The sequence below is a fragment of the Artibeus jamaicensis genome, unplaced genomic scaffold, assembly GCF_021234435.1.
Source record: "Artibeus jamaicensis isolate MK-2021 breed Jamaican fruit bat unplaced genomic scaffold, CSHL_Jam_final contig_76, whole genome shotgun sequence".
Lineage (NCBI taxonomy): Eukaryota > Metazoa > Chordata > Mammalia > Chiroptera > Phyllostomidae > Artibeus > Artibeus jamaicensis.
Window position 1 is genome coordinate 5,268,905 of NW_026521954.1, and position 13,566 is coordinate 5,282,470.

Genomic DNA, 13,566 nt, shown 5'->3' on the forward strand with positions numbered 1-13,566 from the left:
AAAGAGTGGGAGAGAAACATCAACTGGTTGCCTCTTGTGCATGTCCTGACTGGGCACTGAACCCACGACCCAGGTGTTCTGACTGGAATCCAGCCTGTGGCCTTTTGCTTTGTGGGATGAGGCCCCACCAACCCAGCCACAGTGGGCAGGGCAGAAACTCTTGATCTGAATTTTTCTTGAGGGATTTGGGTGGGAAAATGACAAAAGACATTAACTTCTCATTGACTTTCATACACAGACATCTTCTGCTTTGCTTTAAAATTGCAAATGAAGACACAAGCCATTGTTCAAAAACATTCCCACACAGGGAAGTTCCTTTCACAATTTGGTACCTTTCTTCACGAACTGTCTTGCTTCCTCTTTGTCGCAGGATAGGAGGAGTGACATTTACGAAGCTCCTCCTGTGGCCACAGCAGCTTCCCTCCGAATCCTTCCTGACGGAGCTGTCAGCTGTCGCTGCCCAACTGCTTGTGTTTGCTCTTTTTCAATGTTAGAAAAAGAGCAAACATGAAAACTTTGTTTCTTTTAATATAAATTCCTGCCAAAACCTTTTTGATGTAGGTGTGGTTACATATAATGAATCATAACATGTAATCCTATTTGGTCACAAATAAGTATAAAATATATAGAAGTCTCTCTGGTTATGAAGATAAGGACTGACGCTCAGGCAGGGGATGCTTTTGTGGGGCCACAGCGTCGTAGTAAAGAACACGGGCTGCTGAAGCCAGACTGCTGGAACTGCCATCTTGTGCCTGCCACACTGGCTGGGTGACGTCAGACATGTTATTCAATCTCTGCGGGCCTTGGTCTCTCTTCTGTAAAATGGCCTTGTTTACAGCATCGAGGACTAATTTGTGCTTTGAGCAAAGTGCTCTGAACAGTGCCTGGACCACATGAAGCATTTAGTAAATATTAGCTATTTCAATTAGAAACAGTGGTGATGAGACTGTGCAACTCAACTGTGGAGTTAAATGGTACCATTTCAATCACAGGTTCACATTCCTGGGCGATGGGACCTCTGGTTTTAATTTGTATTTAATTTGAAAGATGCACTCCCACCGAATGTGTGCACACAATGAGAACCCCCTGCGGCCATGGTGAGGCTGGTGCAGAGCCCAGAGGCCGGGACAGAGAGCAACACAAAGCTGCAGAGAAAGGGAGAGACCGTTCCCAGGGAAACAGGTTGCTACCAGCAAGCATTTGGCCAAGACACTGAAAAAAAAAAAAAATTTCCTTGAACTACATCTAATGAAAATACTGTGTTCTTACAATGAACTTTAAGCAAGGGGAAAGTACAACCTGAGAATGTTGGGGAATTAGAAATACACATTCTGAAATCACCCTCACTCGAACACAAGCTGCTTTCTGGCAAGAACAATATGGGCACTCGAAGAAGGAGTCTGAGAGACACAAGAGGAAATCGGAGTTGAGCGTGACAGATTTAACTCCCTATTTTGAAGAAAACAATTTGGAAACTGATGTCACCATCAGATGGATGGTGCATGTGTAATATTTCATGGCAGACAATTACACACTGTTCTCATGTCACCCTATGTGTCATCACCCTCTGGGAATCCTTCTGATTTCTCCCTAAAGCTCTGAGCGGAAGAACTGTTCTAGGTTCTGGTAATAAATGTTTGTGGTGGAGAAAATCCACTGACTACTGGAGATGAGATTATGGTGTCCAGAGTGAATGAGACAAGTTATGAGTCTTTGTAGAACTGACGTTAAATGACAGAGGGCTGCGTTAACCAGGGTTCTCCAGGGAATCATCACCAACAGGGAGGGTGTGTGTGTGTGTGTGTGTGTGTGTGTGTGTGTCTATATTTTAAGAAACTGGCTGACGTGGTTGCGGTGGCTGGCAAGTCTGAACTCTTCCTGAGACCCAGGAAGAGTTGATACTATAGCTCAAGTCTGAAGGCTGTTCACAGGTAGAATTCCCTTTCACTGGGGGGACCTCCGTCTTTTTGTCTTAATGCCTTTAACCGATTGGATGAAGCCCACTCACATCAGGAAGGCTAATCTGCTTTACTCAAAGTCTGCTGATGTAAATGCTAGTCTCATCTAAAATTATCTTCACAGTGACACCTGGATTGGTGTCTGGCCAAATATCTGGGCACTGTAGTCACATCAGTTTGACCCACAGAATGAACCATCCCAAGGACTCTTCCTGAAATCTCAGAATTTTCGCTGAAACCCAAAGCAAGGGCAACAGGCCATGGAAATGCTGTGTAAAGGGGAGTGGCTAGATGGTCACCTTGTTCCCGTGACCTTCGTCCCCAGCGTCCACCTCCAGTCTATATAACAGAAGCCTAGGGAGACTAGAGAGAGATTTCTTGGAGGAAATTAGAGTCTGCTTTGCTTTCTCCCCTTCCCGGAATGAATGCTGCTTCCCTGTCCCCACCCCATCCCCATCCCCATCCCCATCCAGGGAGGGCAGTGCTCTCTGTAGACACTGGGGGACCACACTCTACCCCCGACTGAGATCTGCTGAGCTACAGAAGCCCACAGAATCCTCTGTAGTGAACACTGGGGGTGGAACACACTTAGACATTTCTTGAGAGAATCCAAGAGGTGGCCCCAGGAGCCTGTCAGAATTTACAAATATCGAGACTAATTCTTGCTTCCCTCCTGGAGAACAGTGGTGGAACAGCCTGATGGGAGCTGCCCACACAGGCAGCAGCAGCTGAGGGCAGCCTGTGCCTCCTGAGACTGGCATGGGAAGGGGTAAGGAGGTACCAATTTTTCATGGACTAGAGTCACGAAGAAGAGCCAGGCTGCAGACATCTTGATGACACTTCCTCTCAGAGGGCTTCAGACCAAGGTGGGGATCCCACCAGGATGAAAAAGGGAGGTGGACTTCGGAGGCAGGAATTGGGCTAAAGTTCCAAGAGGACGATCCAATCCTATCACTTATGTCAGGGTGCAGGTGCCACTGAAGGGGCCTCACAATGAGTGCCACGGAAGAACCAGCATCTGCACACCAGACATGACGCGGTGCAAGATGGCAGACAGGCTGGACAAGGTTCTCTTAGCTTTTGTTCCTTTGAGTGACCCACAGGATCTGGAAGCAGCATCTTGAGGGCCACAATGCTGGGTGTGGGATGAAGGCAGCATGAGGAGAACTAGGACAAGAACTGACCAGGCAGGCACCTTCCTAATTCAAGACCCGAGAACCTGAACCAAGGAGAGGCAGACACTTCACACTTGTCGTGAAGTGGACACTTTGATGGAGAGTCACCTGGTTGTTTTAGTATTTGAAAGTGAGTCTTGACAGTGTCTTGCTGAGAGAGCCTTTATGCTGAGAAAAGAATCCAGCAGAACATGTTTGAAGGCAATGATGCAAGAAAACAAATTCTCTTTCCTAATGTGTCCCAACAGAGTACAGCCCTCTCAGTACATTGGTCACAAAAACTGAAAAGACTCAGCCCCATCTGGCTTTAGTAGGTGTCACCGCTGCCCTGATTTAGCACACACTTGGGGATGCTCTGTGGCCCAGATACATGTCTGCCTGTTGCTCTTTCATGGGATTAAGAGAAAAGGATTTCTCCAACCCACACCCGGGAGGCTGTAGTATGACAAGGTTTATTCAGGTCACAGCTGCCCAGGTGTCCCCTCTCCAATCATCCCACCATGGAACAAGTCCAACCATGTTCTCAGCAAGGCCAAAACAAAGGCCACTGTCCAGAGTTTGTGTTTCATAGTCAAGCTTAGTCCTGTAGGCCCCCATGGCTGTGTGTGTTCCTGGGCAAGAGGGAGAATGCACAGAGAGAGACAGAGAGGCAGGGACTTCTTTGCTCTCCTGGGGTTATACCAGGAGCTTTTTCTTAATAACCAACCCACTCTCCAAGCTTTTGTGGGCTTCTGATTACCAATGATCCCTTTCCCAGGTTAGACTGACAGGCCTCTGTGATCAAGCACCTCGCCCTGCGCCCCACCACAGTCCAGCACCAGAGGGCCGACAGTGCCCCTGGGGAGACTTCTGTGCTCCTGGGATTGCTCTCTTCAGCGTCAGGCCCCTGGAGTGTGAAGCTGTAGCTTCCTGGTGAAGCAAACCGGCTCATGCTGCCCAGTTTACCAAGCTCAAAGTCTAATTGCCATTGCTCCCTTTCTTACTGATAACTAGGTATCCACTGAAGGTAACGGGGGCACTACATCTCTGTCAATTGAGGACTAGGGGGAAGGTGAGTTGGGGTTGGGAATTTAAGCAAAGGCTCCCAACAGAGGAGCATGGGCCAATCTGTATGTCCCTCCAACTAAACGCACCCATCAAGGACAGACGGAAAGGTCCCCATGTGCACGGTTGTGTCTCCATTGCCAGCACTAGTTTACAATCTTCCTGTTCCTCTAAAGTTCAACTAGCTTTCAGGTAAGCAAAACAGAAAAAGAAATTGGCAACGACGGTGGCCAAATATACAGAATACCAGTGCTACGGCTTATGTGCAGCTTCTTTTCTAATACAATGGGCAAAGGCTGGCCCTAATTTATGGGTATTATCAAAAGTACTTAATGCCTCTTTCTGGGGATCTCTTTGTCACTTGCTGTGGTACTTACTGTGAGCAACACACGGTTTTCAGCTTGTCTGAACTGATAACTCTGTTGTTTATGCCCAGCCATTCTGGTTTTAACCAATTTTACTCTCTCCCCTGCAAAGCCCTGGTACCTCCTCCCCCCCCCCCCAAGACTTCTCACTGAATCATGTGAAAACCACACAGATGAATACAGAAGACACATACTGACAGCTTAAGATTTCAGAATGGAAACAGGTGGTAAACGGATAAGAAGGAGGTGACATTGTGTGTTTACTTCAGTGATTAGTGTGCTTTGTTAAAGGATGACCAACGTTAGGCAGACTGGGCCTGCAAAGGCTTCCACATTCTTACCCAACGTTTTCCTTCCCCCATTCCATTTTTCCTCGTTCCTAGAAGACACCGGAAGGACTAACACTCACGTTCGGAGGGCTGTTCTTTCCCATGGAAGGACCATTCTCTGCCCAATTCTTCACCCAAGTAAAGACCTATTTCTCAAAGGCTGTCCTTGTCCTTCCAGCCTAACAACTAAGGGAAGAGACCAACTCAAGTGGCTCATGGCTCTAAGCCTCGAGGATGACAATACCGTGAGAGAGATGTTGGCTAAGAGGGTACCACAGAAAGGGCAGGGACTGGCCCGGCCTGGGTTATGTCAGGAGCTGTGAAGAGCGCAGGCAGATGGGAAGTGAGGAAGCCGGCAACCCCAAGTTCAAGCCAGCAGACAGCTAGCTGCCGTGCAGAATTCGGCTTCCCGAAGCATTCTGGCAGGAAGACTTACGACAGCATCGCCTGTTAACAGACGCGAGGCTCCACAGTGGAGTCTGTGCTCAAGTCTGCGTCCATTCCACAGCTAAAAAATATGCCTGGACCATCTTCTCTGGAAATTTCCAAGTTACATGGGTTAACTATAAATTTCCTCCACTCATTATCCCATCCACGCATTTCTTCTCACAACAATGCAGAGCCCAGGAAATAATAAAAAGTACTGATTAAAAAGAATTAACAACTAAAATTCCTGGAGAACCTCTTCCAAAACTTTGCATTGAGGGTCAATTGCTTCTCTTGTCCATTAGGTAATGTAGATGGTTCTGGTAGAGAAAAGATATAAAAAGCCCAACAAAATGACGATTATTCATAGCATAAAAAACAGTTTGCTCCGAATCCCATCTTTTATTTGATTATAATCAAGGTCAGAGTTTTTTCCGGATGTTTCCTGCCAGCCTAAAGTGGATTCTTTGTTTTCTAAGAAAAAGGCCCAGCATTGAGGCCCCGCCTCACTGCCCGCTGTTCACTTCCTGCGGGTCGGCGGGTCAGAGCAGTGCGTTCGGAGAGGGGGCTGAGGGGCAGCCTGCTTTGGGTCTGCTGTTTACGGGAGTGCAGCCAGAAGTGATTATGTCAGACCGACACTGGGGTCAGGAGGATTCCAAAGTGTCCACAACATTCAGACACCCCAGTGTGAAAGAGAGGATTCGCTGGGACTTGGAGACTCTGCAAGAGGGAGACTCCAGACAGGTCAAACCACTCAGACTGGTGAAGACAACTTCAAGGTGAATTCAATTGTCAACTGCGGATTCAGTCTTCATGCCCCAGGTATTCATAGGGTGCTCTGCTGAGCCCAGAGCTCCGCAGGAGCAACTAGCAAAGGCTTACTCAAGCTGTACAAAACGGAGATACCGGAGTTCAGGCATCTATCTGGCAAATCCTACATTAACGAACTGTACTCCCAAACAGTCTAGCTTCACTTGCATTAACGGATCTCAGTGAGGGGGGCTGGGATTCTGACCCCCAGGAGACATTTTGATGGTCCCAAGCAAGAGGGAGAGGTAGAAAATTCACTACAGGTATCTAGTGGGTAGAGGCCAGGAACACTGTCTAACAGCCTGTAATGCACACGGTAGACCCATGACCTAAAACGTCCATGGAACAGGGTGCAGAAGTCCTGACCTGAATGGCTTGGTTTAAGCTATTTAATGACTACATTTTACTATCTGTGCACTAGTCTTTAGCTTTTATAGGAGCTTATTAGGCTCAGATCTATGTAATATACTCTTGGGCATATGGATTAAAGAGGTTGTCTTTATGTACTCTTAATTTATCCAATGAATATTTTAAAGCTGACGAAGACGTGCACAATACACTGATTCCCAATTATCTCCCAGTTTCGGTGTGGTGAGGCTGCCCACCATGACCCACCAGAACACAGGGGAGAGGGGAGGACACGGGGGTGGGGGGTGGCGCCACCCGGGCGAGGTCTCCACACCTCCGCTTCCTCCTGTGGACCATGAGGACGACGGCTTCATCTCGAAGTTCTGCTGGGGCTCTGACATCCCATCACTAAACACTGCTGGTGATGGGAACGCACACACCCCCTTCACCTCTTCATGTGTCTGCACCAAACAGTCCTCTCTCCCTCTCTCATGCCTGCCAGAACCGTTTCCCAAAGCGGCTGCTCCCCCACTACAAGCGAGTTTTCTACTCAGACTTGAGATAATTAACGTTGTTTCAAGCCTTCACTGAAATCTAAATCCTTCGCTTTCTCCCCGATCAAAACTCATCTTCGGAAAGCCTCCCCTGGTCCCAACGCACCCAGCCTCCAGGACACGCGCGTTACCCTTTCCGCTGGCTGCGGGCCCTTTTCACGAAATGGTCATGCTCATATTCTGCTGCTCTATTTCTATGCCCTTTTAATCCTAAAAAACCTACACGTGTGTCTTCTCTCTTTGTGGATGAAAGACATTTTGATTACGGGCACTACAGCATTTGGTCAACATGCTTTATAGTCTGTAACAGTCACAAGTGCTTTCCTATCAGTTATTAGTGAGGGACGGAGGAGCGTGGACACGGGAGCGCGGCTGTGGACAGAGGATGGCAGGACAGAGGACGGAAGGTGAAGCTGGGTTATCGTGTTCGGGGGTGTAGGTATGAACTGGATGTTGTGAAAACAAAATGTCAGGGATGTAGATTGTGTTGACACAGGCAATTCAGTTCAGATCAACTTTGTAAATAAAACTCTAATGGACGATTTCCACAAACTTATTTCGTTGAAACATAAAAATCAGTTTATAACTTGATGAACAGATTTGACTGACATACAGTCTCCATTTTATCTCCCCCTCCCTTTTTAAAGCCCTCCAAACACTGAAGTAGAACATTTTCTGACCTTCCGACAGGTTCCAATATATGCACCAACATTCTTCATGAAGCTTCTCTATTCATCACCAGTGTGACTTTGGGCAAGACACTTAAACCCTCGATGTACAAGACTCGGAGGCCTGACCATCCTGGCCAAGGTTTGTCCCAGGTCTAATCTTCCAGGGATGTGAGACTGTAAGTACCCCTCCCGCCACTGCCTGCCCCCACCCCTGCCCCCCGAGCAAATCAATCAGAATTTCAGGAAGGAAGACAAAGCCATAGCAGTTTTAAAAAACTACACAGGCAGTTTCCATGTTCAACCCAGGTTAAGCCCCAGGTTCACCCCTGGCTTACAATAAATCGAGTTTCCCAGACCAGTGTCTTTCTAAACGCTTTTAAAATGGCCCACTGCCAGACAAAGCATTTCAGGCTGTGCCTAAGTACACACCTAAGTATGCTTTAATATTTCAATAAAAGAATTCTTTGGGATGTATTTTTTAATTTGTATAAAAGAATTTTTATGCACTCTGATAGTTTCTACTCTATTTTATAAAGTAAAAAAAAAAAAAAGAAAAGAAAAAATCACAACCCACAGACTGAAAAATGCTGCTCTTGCCACAGGTTATATGTGACAATTTGGCCACTAGATGGAACCCTCACATTTAAAGAACAGAAAGTACAACTCTAGATTCTAAACCCCACAGAGCAAAGTGCAAACAAGTATGCATTGATTTAATATACGTTTATATTGCAACAAAAAGTTGATTTGTAAGAAAAGGCATGAGGCTGCTGGAAATGATGGCAACATTAACAGTGCCAAACGCTGGTGAAAGATGTGACCTTACAGTGTGTCGCTCTGGCTCCTTCACGGCCACAACCACCTGCTGAGGTGGACACTTGATGAGGTCCCTGGTTCCTCCGTTTTCCAGTTGCAGGAACTGAGAGCGGCACAGCTGAAGTAACTCAATGGGCATTCCACCAACAGAGCCTGTCACCGTGCAGCCAGTGCAGGGGAGAGAGGGTCTGAGAGCTGGTCACAGAGACAGAAGCAGAATCGAGTCTCCACGGCTGGGCTCTGGCTACTAACAATGAGGAGATGTCAGAGATCTAAGGGTGCAGTGTGCACACACGGACTGCACTTGCACAGCACTGAAGCACACTGGAGTTGTTTTCCCTCCTTGAACCCAGGCTTTCAAGTGCACACGTTTCAAGAAAAGGGGAATGAGCAGCAGACAGGGAGAGGCAGACAGCCCTGGGGCAGAGGCCCTGGCGCCTGGCCTCCTGGGCTGGGGGATGAATTTTGGTTTTATTCAAAGTGCAGGGGGTTCCCACCGAAGGGTTTCAACAGGAGAGGGGCTAGGTGGGATTTCTGCATGGCCAATGTCTTCAATTCGTGCCTCTCTTTTTCTGGAGCGGTCTGTCTTAACCATCAGTAACAGTATCCCCATCCTCCATCTCTTTATGTGGTTTTCTTTTCTTGCCAGCATTTAACTTAGGCAGTGGGAGACATTATGTTAACTACCTTATTTATGTATTCTCTGTCTCTCCTCAACTAGGTACAGAGCCCATAATGCAAGCTGAAGGGTCAGTAACCCACACCGGGGGCTGGGGGAAGAGAGACATGGGGCGTTAATGTCCAACATGGACAAGGTGGGAAACTCTCGGGAATAGCTAGTGGGGACGGCTGCAGGGCACTGCAAATGCAATGACTGCCACCCAATCACACAATGGTTACAATGGTAAACTTGTTCTATATGTTTTGCCACAATAAAAAAAATATAAAAGTTATTTAAAAAGTCAGTCACCCAAAATTCAATTCTGCAGAATGACATGAAAAAATGTCATTTTCTATGTACCAAGCACTTTACAGCTATTAACTAAGTGGATGGTCACAGCAACTTCATGAGGTAGATACTATTCTTTTTCCCATTTGACAGGTGAGAAAATTAAGGCACAGGTCCTTTCAGCAACTTGCCCATGGTCATTCAGTTAGTAAGCAGAGGCAAGATTTTACTTGAATAAGCTGCTCTTATCCGTTATACTCCTGCTGTATGTAACACCTGAAATGAAGCCTGACACGCACCCACTTTAATAAATATTTGCTACAAGAATACTTCAAAAGTGGTTACTTTGGCTGCTGGATGGAAAACAGACTGGAGGGGAGAGAGGAGCTGGTTGGAGTAGGAGGAGAAAGACGCGAAGGTCATGGTCGTACAGCCAGGCTGACGGTTTGGGTATATTTCAAGATACAGATAACAGGACAGGCTGACGGATCTGACTGGAGGAACGAGAGATGAAGCTGAGATCTAAGACTGGACGGTCCAACAGGGTGGCCGTTAGCCATATGTACCCACTGAGCACTTAAAACGTGGCCTGTAGGAAATAAGATGTGAAATACGGGCTGCAGTCCAAAGAGTGCAAAAGGCAAAATACTCTTGACACTGATGTAGAAAGGCCTTGTGATATGTGGGGTTAATTTGTAATATATTGTTAACCAATACCTTATATTATAAATTCCATCTGTTTTAAATTTTTTGAATATGATGACTAGAAATGTAAACTAGCATTTGTGATTCACATTAAACAGGGCCCAGCAGAAGTAAGGCCTGCTTGAGTGTGGTTGGTAGGGTAGTAATGGGTGTAATAATTTATAGTTTTAATTTGAACATCTCACCTAAACTGTCATGTGGTGTGCTTGAGTGTGATATTGTTATGTTACAGAACTACATGCTTGTGGTTTTGTAATAAAAAAGTCTGTAATGAAAAAGGAGCGTTATTTTGTGCCAGACCCTGTATTTTTACTGGAAGGTGCTGATCTATAATGGGATGGTGTCCTTTTTTTTCTTGCACAATGTCATTATCTGTGTTGTGTTTACGGGACTATTAAAAAATGGGGAGAGGGAAGCTTAAGGATGAAAGTAAATGAAAATTCTGCTCCTGACGCATAAAGTTTGCAAGCTCTCCAGGTGGAGGTGGGGAGCCCAGAGCCCAGAGCAGGGGGCAGAGCTGGTCTGTATGGCACGTTTGGGAGCCAGTGGCCTGTAGGTGGCGCTGGGAGCCGAGTTCGTACATGAGACCCCTGTGGAGAGCCTGCGGAAGGTGAGCCCAGTCAGCACCTAGTGCCAAGCCTGAGACACTCTAACATTGAGGGGTTCCGTGGAGATAAGTGGCCAGATACTACAGAAAGGACAATACAGGGTGGGGCAAAAGCAGGTTTACAGTTGTGAGTATGCAAAACAGTTCTTAATTCTTGTATACTATTAATGACTGTATTATTTTTCTTACAAGCAACTGTAAGTCTACTTTTGCTCCACCCTGTATATATATATTTTTTGTGTTTAATAGTCTAGCTAAGAAAATACCTCTAAATTCATTATAGTTTCACGTCAATATATTTTTGTTTGGATTTTTTTTGTGCATATGAACTGCAGTTTAGCTTAGGATTGCTTTTATTTTCTAGACCTTTGTACAGTTCAGCTGCAGAGGTCCCTGGAAAGCTTCCCTTACGCAGAAGTAACAAAACTCATGATGATGAACAAGTACCGGAGACAAATCTCACAAAACCCCCGACCCTCCATGGCGGGGGTAGAAAGCTGCTGCCGGAGCTCTCAAGGGCCGACTTCTCCAGGGAGGGCTCCACCTGCCTTGGGGGGCGACGTGCCCCCTGGAGACAGGGATGTGTTTTTAGAAATTTAAAAACTTCATATAATGCCCAAATTATTTCTTTAGAGAGCTCCACCTCAGACAACAATTAATGAAAGGTCTCACAGTGAAGACATCAAGCTGTGTGGTCAGGAACCTCTGAGCTCATGAATGCATTTAGCAGAGTTCCTGGCCTGCAGTGAGCTCATGGTGCTATTATTATTGTTGTTAATAATACCAGAAATTCCTTCTTGCTTCCCCCAGTTAATTTCTATCATATAATAAGGGTGTGTATGTATACATTATATCTTATAACATCATATAAAACCAGTGTGTGGGTTTCTTGCCCTTGTTCTGATAAGCTTTCCTGGGGGACTTCCTCCTCAGCCTGGTGTTAGGGGGGAACTTTCTTTGTGCTCCTGGTGTTTCCTGGTGGTGGGACCCCTACTAGGGTAACACTTTCCATTCCTCACCCTCCTTCAATCACCTCTCCAGGGTAGGTGAGTGACTCTCAGAAGCTTTGGGAGATGGGGCTGGGCATCTTTTTGCTATCTACCTGTTGGCAGACAGTATGTACTCTGCTCTGGGCAGCTCCTTGTATCATTGGGGCAGCACCCCTTGGGGGAGGCTTGAGGCTGTCCAGCTGTGGTGGTAAGTAATAACTGTAAAATTTTACAAACCTGCTTACCTGGAAATTCTCAATGCCTAGATTCTCAGAAAAAGTGGGTTTTAAAATTGTCACCTGATTCCTGTGTTTATCTTTCCATTGGTTCAGAATTTAAGCAGGGGTTAGAGGTCTCATTTACTGATCTTCTTAAATTTCCAATGTCTCCTGTGTTTGGCCGGAAATTTTGAGAAATAAACTAACAGCAGAGAGGATTTAGTGGGTCCAAGGCACATGGCTTTGGACCTTTAGGGTTGCAGGGTGGGGTCCTGTGTGTTAATCTTGGTAGTTGGCAGGTGCCATTCAACTGGTTCTTACAACTGGCTTTTAGTTGGTGTGGCTGAGCAGAAGGCTTAGGCTTCAGCAACTGGGGCTCTTTGGGATTCATACTCTGGGTTAGGATCGCTTTATCTATAGGTAGATGGCTGTTTTTACATGGGTAATAAAGATATTTTTATATGTAAGCAGAACTGCAGTTGCCAGCCTTGGAAAAACAGTCATAAAGAAGCCAAGACGGGGAAAGGGTTTGTTTGGGTATAGGCCTCTTAGATAGATATTCAGGAGCTAAATGACTTTTTTGCTGCTGTTTCTTAGCGAGGAATTGCAAGAACACACAGAGCTGAGGGCTGAGTGCACTGCAGAACACCGGCAGGTTCTAGCTTTAAATTATTAGTGCCGTTCATGGCCACAGAGGGAATTAATACGGCTAACCTCTTATAATTACAGGCTTGCCGAAGGCTCTCAAGAGTCACCTGTGAAAGGTAACATGTTCAGAATAAACTGAATTGACCATCTCCTTGGGTTAAAGTGGAGAATAATGCAATAAATTATTGCAAACCTGAAGGCCTGTTACCAGGAATCAGGGAATGAAGGGAGAACTCAGGTGCTTGGACAAACATGCTTGTTTGACAGTCCTATCAGGAGCAGTGAAAGACTCAAGACAAAATAAAGAACATAAACTGACTAAAAGCTCAAGGAAGGTTTCCTTGAGGGAAAGGCAGACACCTTGGAAGCCAAGTTAAATAGATAGGAAATCTCTGAAAACCCTAAAAGATAGCTTTGAAACAAAAGGTGTACCGCAGTCTGTGCGCTCCCAGAAAAGCAGAGATCTTTAAGTGGATAAGAAAATACCCTGAAATTACTACCCTAGAAGGGGCTGGAATCCAGAACACTTATGCAAACTCCATAAAAACCAGGAGAGCCCACAGTGAGTGAGGGCCACTGGAACCCTCCTTCTGATGACTGGGTCAGTGTAGAAGTGAGTTCCAGAGGCGGACAGATTTGATATGAAAAGACTGGGGAAGGCATCGAAGAATTCCTAGGTGAGTTCTCAGGGGACAGAACCATTGCAGGAGGCACGCTGGTGTTTTCCAGGCCCTGAGGGACTCGCTGGAGAAAGTGATGACTTTAGAACTGGAAGACAGAGTCAAGCTGACACAGTCTAGGTGCAACAGGCAGGACAATAATGCAGCAAGTCCAGTGACCGTGACCTGTGAACCTAGGCTCGCTTGAAAGAAAACGCCCATCAAGTGGTGAATTAGGACACTCTGCTGACCACACTCAGGAGGATGTTTCTCTCCAGACAGGCTGCGCGCACGT

General features: G+C 46.3%; 1 protein-coding gene across 1 annotated transcript in view; it reads right to left on the reverse strand.

The window, feature by feature from the left end:
* NWD2 (NACHT and WD repeat domain containing 2) overlaps positions 1–13,566 on the reverse strand; it is a 146,084-nt gene that overhangs the window by 37,837 nt on the left and 94,681 nt on the right. The gene's annotated exons all lie outside the window — the stretch shown is intronic.